The sequence below is a fragment of the Hypanus sabinus genome, chromosome 16 (genome assembly GCF_030144855.1).
Source record: "Hypanus sabinus isolate sHypSab1 chromosome 16, sHypSab1.hap1, whole genome shotgun sequence".
Taxonomy (NCBI): Eukaryota; Metazoa; Chordata; class Chondrichthyes; order Myliobatiformes; family Dasyatidae; genus Hypanus; species Hypanus sabinus.
Genome location: NC_082721.1, coordinates 59,299,643 through 59,305,642, shown reverse-complemented (window position 1 = coordinate 59,305,642; position 6,000 = coordinate 59,299,643).

The window sequence follows — 6,000 nt, the reverse complement described above, 5'->3', positions numbered from 1 at the left end:
TGTTTTCATAGAAACATAAAAAACCTACAACACAATATAGGCCCTTCGGCCCACAATGCTGTGCTGAACATGTACTTACTTAGAAATTACCTGAAGTTATCCATAGCCCTCTATTTTTCTAAGCTCAATGTACCGATCCAGGAGCCTTTTAAAAGACCCTATCATATCTGCCTCCACCACCATTGCTGGCAGCCTATTCCACGCACTCACCACGCTATGTGCAAGAAAACTTATCCCTGACATCTCCTCTGTACCTTCTTCCAAACACCTGAAAACTGTGGCCTCTTGTCCAGTTCAACCCTGGGAAAAAGCCACACAATCACTGCCTCTCATCATCTATCAGGTCACCTCTGATCCTCTGCTACTTCAAGGAGAAAAGGCTGAGTCCACTCAACGTATTCTCATAAGGCGTGCTCCCCAATACATCCTTGTAAATCTCCTCTGAACATTTTCTATAGTTTCCACATCCTTCCTGTAGTGAGGCGACCAGAAATGATCACAGTATTCCAAGTGGGGTCTGACCAGGGTCCTATATAACTGCAACATTACCACTTGCCTCTTAAACTCAATCCCACGATTGATGAAGGCCGATGCATCATATGCCTTCTTAACCATAGAGTCAGCCTGTGCAACAGCTTTGAGTGTCCTATGGACTCAAACACCAAGATCCCTCTGATCCTCTGCATTGTCAAGAGTCTTACCATTTAATACCATATTCTGCCAAAATATGACTTCCAAACTGAACCACCTCACATTTATCTAGGTTGACTTCCATCTGCCACTTTTCAGCCCCGTTTTGCATCCTATCAATGTCCCATTGTAACCTCTGACAGCCCTCCACACTATTCACAACATCCCTAATGTTTGTGTCATCAGCAAATTTACTACCCTATCCATCAACTTCCTCATCCAGGTCATTTATAAAACTCACAAAGAAAAGGTGTCCCAGAACAGATTCCTGATGTGTATACAACCACTCTTTGCCTTCTGTGAGCAAGCCAATTCTGGATCCACAAAGCAAGGTTCACATGGATCCGACACCTCCTTACTTTCTCAATATGCCTTGCATGGGGTACCTTATCAAATGCTTTGCTGAAATCCATATACACTACATCTACACCTCTTTTTTTTGTAATTTATTTCTTTATTGAAGTTCATCAAACAAACATCTCCATAAGATGTATTTCAGACATTGTACATATATTTATGTATATCACAAATCTCCACTAAGTATTTATCTGGGGTATACGCTTATAGAAAAGAGTGGAAAGAAAAAACAAGCAAAAGGAAAGAACTATGCAGAAGTAGGGAGTGATTTTTTTTTACAACATATTCATTGATTTGTGAGAATAAAATCAGGCCTATGAGGCATTATGTAGTTAAACATTTTTCCCAGTATGAATCAAATTGTTCCAGCTTATGATTAACAGATGCTGTTATCTTCTCCATTTTATAAATGTCCATTGTAATTTCCATCCGTGTATTTAAAGTTGGGCTCTCCTGTGATAACCATTTCCTAGTAGGAGTCTTTTTACCAGCCACCAACAGTATATTCATTGAATATTTATCTCTTTTCAACCATTCTTTAAACATATATCCAAAATATATGGTCTTACTCTCCAAGGGTATTTGACATTTAAAGATGTCTTGTAGGGCATTGTGTATCCCCACCAATAATTTTTGATAACAGGGTAGTCCCAAAAAATATGATAATGATTTGCATTTTGATTTCCACAATTTCTCCAGCAAACAGGGAAGTTACTATCATAATGGGATTTCTGAGAGGGTGTAATAAAATATCTTATCAAGTTTTTTCATCCAAACTCCCTCCATTTCTGTGAACTGGTACACTTCCATTGATATCTCCATATTGTTGTCCATTCTTCCTCAGATATAATTATCCCTCCTTCCTTCTCCCATTTTGTTTCAATGTATGAAGTCGAATGTGTTTTAAGATTTGACGACCCCTTATATATGCTTGAAATGATACTACTGCCATTATCTGAATTATATGCTTTTCTAAAGAGCTCTATCAAGCATGTATTTGCCTTGGTTACATTTTTAAGCATCTTATTAACATATTGTCACATCTGTAAATACTGATAAAAATCTTGTTTTTCTAATAAGTGTTTCTCTTTGAACATTTCAAAACTGAATAGTGTTCCTTCTTTCATTATGTTGCAAAGAACTGTTATTCCTTCAGCTGTCCAGTCCTTAAATCTAGCATCCAGTTTATTTGGTGTAAAATCCAAGTCACATGCACACCATTTAAGAATTGCAACATCTCCCTCTAGTTTATATTCTTTTATAGTAGTTTTCCATATTTTAAGAGTCAATTTTACCCATGGGTTATCAATAGTATTTATGTACCTTTGCAGGTTGTTGTCAGCCAAAATTGCTTGTATGGGGATGGGAAGTACCCACTCCTCAATGTTTTTCCATTGAGTGTCATATGATGGGCTGCACCAACATATCACAGCTCTCAACTGTGCTGCAAAATAATAATCTCTAAGAGAAGGTAAGCCCCATCCCCCCTTTTCCTTTGCTAATTGCAAAGTATTGAGACGAACTCTAGGGCTTTTACCCTGCCAAATATACCTTGATAGCATCTTGTTCCATTCAATGAATTGATTTTGATTAATCTCTATTGGTAGGGTCTGAAAGAGATATAACAGTCTGGGCAGTATATTCATTTTAATAGACTCAATCCTTGAACTGAGACTGAAAAAAGGAATCAGGTTCCATCTTGCCATGTCTTCCTTAATTTTTTATACAAAGGCTGATAATTACATTCTGATAATTTTGCCAAATGTTTTGGCATAATGATGCCCAAATATTTGAAAGACTCTGTATGCCATGCCCAGACGTATCGACTTTCAATTTATCTTGGTGGGCTATAGTAATATGAAAGTAATTGTGTTTTATCTATGTTGATCTTGTATCCTGATAATTGACAATATTGTTCAAAGGATTGCAACTATTTAGGTAAAGAGTATGTTGGTTGCCCTAGATAGATTAAAATGTCATCTGCATAACAAGCCAATTTATGCTCTGTCCCTTTAATAGTAATTCCCCTGATATCTTCATTTTGTCTGATGTATTGAGCTAATGGTTCCAGATATAACGCGAAGAGTAGTGGTGACCATACACAACCCTGTCTCGTTCCCCTTTCTAGGGTAGGACTATTTGACAAATATCCATTGATTTTAATCCTAGCAGTAGGATTGTTATAGTGTTTGTATAGTTTTAATAATTGTGTCTTGGAAACAAAATCTATGTAAAACTCTGTAAAGAAAATTCCAATTAACTGAATCAATTGCTTTTTCAGTGTCCACACTTATCACTATTGCTTCGATTTTATTTTTTTGTATATGATCCATAATGTGGTGTCCTTCGTATATTGTTTTGTGTCTGGCTTTGTCATATAAAACTTGTCTGATCGTTATGTATCAGTATGGGTAGAAACTCCTCTAATCGTTTGGACATGATGGAGGTAAATAACTTATAACCTACATTAAGAACGGATATTGGTCTAAATGACCTGCATTCCATTTTATCCTTGCCTTCTTTCGGGTTAGCTGAGGTTATCGCTTCCTTCCAACTGGGTGGCATTTGTGCCTTTTTTAGAGCCCAGTTCAGTGTGGGGAGTAAAACAGGAATTAACTCATTTTTCAATTCTTTGTACCACTCTGCCGTATACCCATCTGATCCTGGTGGCTTGCTTAATTTAAGCCTACTAATTCCAGCTTTTAATTCAACTTCAGTTATGTCAGCAGTCATCGTTCTATTTTGTTCTTCGCTTAAAGTGGGTAACTCTAGAGAATTCAAGGAGGTGTCAATTTGGGTTATGCTTCCCCCTGGAACTTTGGAATATAGAGTTTTGTTAAACACTTCAAAAGCTTCCTGAATTTTACTTAGCTTATTTTTTATTATTTTCATTCTTGAGTCCCTAATTCTATTAATTGTATTTTCTGCTATCTTTTTTTTTTCAGTTTCCACACCAGTATTTTCATAGATTTCAATCCACTTTCATAATGTCTCTGTTTCAGAAACATTAAGTTTTTCCTGATTTCTTGCAGAGCCAAATTATTTATTTCATTCCTAGTTCTTAGTATATTAATTCTTTTAATTTCCCCTTATGTATCCTGTGCCAAATTCAAATTGTGTTTTTTCTCTAGTTCCTTCAGCCTATTTTGTAATTCCTCTGTTTTATTCCTTATTTTTTTCTTATATGATATTGCTATAATTTTCCCTCTTAAGACCGCCTTCAGAGTATCCCATAAAATGGGAGGTGAAACCTCTCCTTTATCCATCAGTTGAATCCAAGATGGCAGCACGACACAGCTTGCAGCGGCCTCTCCAGAGCTGATTATCTGTTATTTGTGAAGTGGGGTGCCGAGTGCAATCATAATTGGATGAAAAACGGATGTGGGAGCACGGAGCACGGAGGAACATCTGAAAATCTCCAGGAAGACCTTTTTCGTTGCTGCTGCTGCTGTGAGGTCTGGGTCTCTGCTGGGAAGAACAGGCCCCCAGTCCTCGGGGTCACGTTGCCGATGGCCATTGGTGGGGCCGTCTTAATACACTTGGCAGAGTATGGTGCTTGGAGAAGCTGTGCCGGAGGGGATGGTCGGAGGCTCAGAGTTTCAACGGACTCAGAGTCCACTGCAGTCGGGTGGCTTTCATTGTGTGCTGCGTCTGTGAGGCTGAGTCGGGCGGCACCGTGGAAGTCCATAGCGGAGGTATTCCCTTCTGCCGCCGGCGTGCAATGATGAGTCAATCAGGGACCCTGAGGACTTGGGGAAACTGTGTGCTGGTTTCTTTCAAACTTATAGTCTTTTAACATCTTTGGACTATTTTTACTGTGCCCATGGTCTGTTTTTTATCAATTATGCTATTGTTTGCACTGTTATAACTATGTGGTTTTGTGCAGGTCTTGTAGCTTTAGTTTTTGGTCTTGTTTGTCTGGTGGGATTGGAGCTCCTTTCTGGGGAACACACTAAGATGGTAGCACGATATTAATACGCAGCAGCCTCTCCGGACACTGGATTGGGGATTGCCAAATGTTATGTGGATTTTCTGGTGTAGTCTATTTTGTCATGTGTTTTTGTGATATCATTCTGGAGGAACATTGTCTCATTTTTTAACTGCATTGCATTTGTGATTTTTAAATGACAATAAACTGAATCTGAATCTTATCATTAAATTCTAAGTAGAGACCAATTTCTTTTTTAATATGTTCCTTAAAGTACGGATCATTGAGTAGACTTGAATTTAGTTTCCAAATAGTATTCTTTGGTTGTAGGTCAAAATCAACAGATAAATATATAGGTGCATGGTCACTTACATCTATTGTCCCAATTCCACAGGTGTTTATTTTGTCTTTGTCTTTTCCAAATGTTATGAAATAGTCTATTCTTGTATATACAGAATGGGGAGCAGAATAATGAGTGTAATCCCTTCTGTCAAGGAACAGGTCCCTCCATATATCAATTAAACCAACTTCCTCAAAAAGTGTATTAACTTTCTTATGTAAAGATTTTATTTCATAGGTTTTTCTATTGGAAGAGTCTAAGTTTGGTTGTAATTGTAAATTTAAGTCTCCCCCACATATCAGGAGACCTTCTGTTTCTGTTACCATAATATCAGTAATTTTCTGAAAGAAACCAATATCACTTCCCAGGGGTGCATATATATTCAATAGAGTAACTGAATTGCTGTCTATATTCCCCCATACCAGAATATATCTGCCCTCTTTATCTCCCATTTCGAATATTTTTTTCAAAATTTAGCTTACTTGAGATAAGAATAGCAACTCTTCTCCTATGTCCTGATTTATATGAGGAGAAAAACAGATTAGTGAAGCCCATTCTCTTTAGTTTTTTATGCTCATTATCACTTAAATGAGTTTCCTGTAAATATACTACATGGGGTTGTTTTTTTTCATTTTGGATAAAATTCTTTTACGTTTGATTGGATTTAATAGCCCATTGACATTAA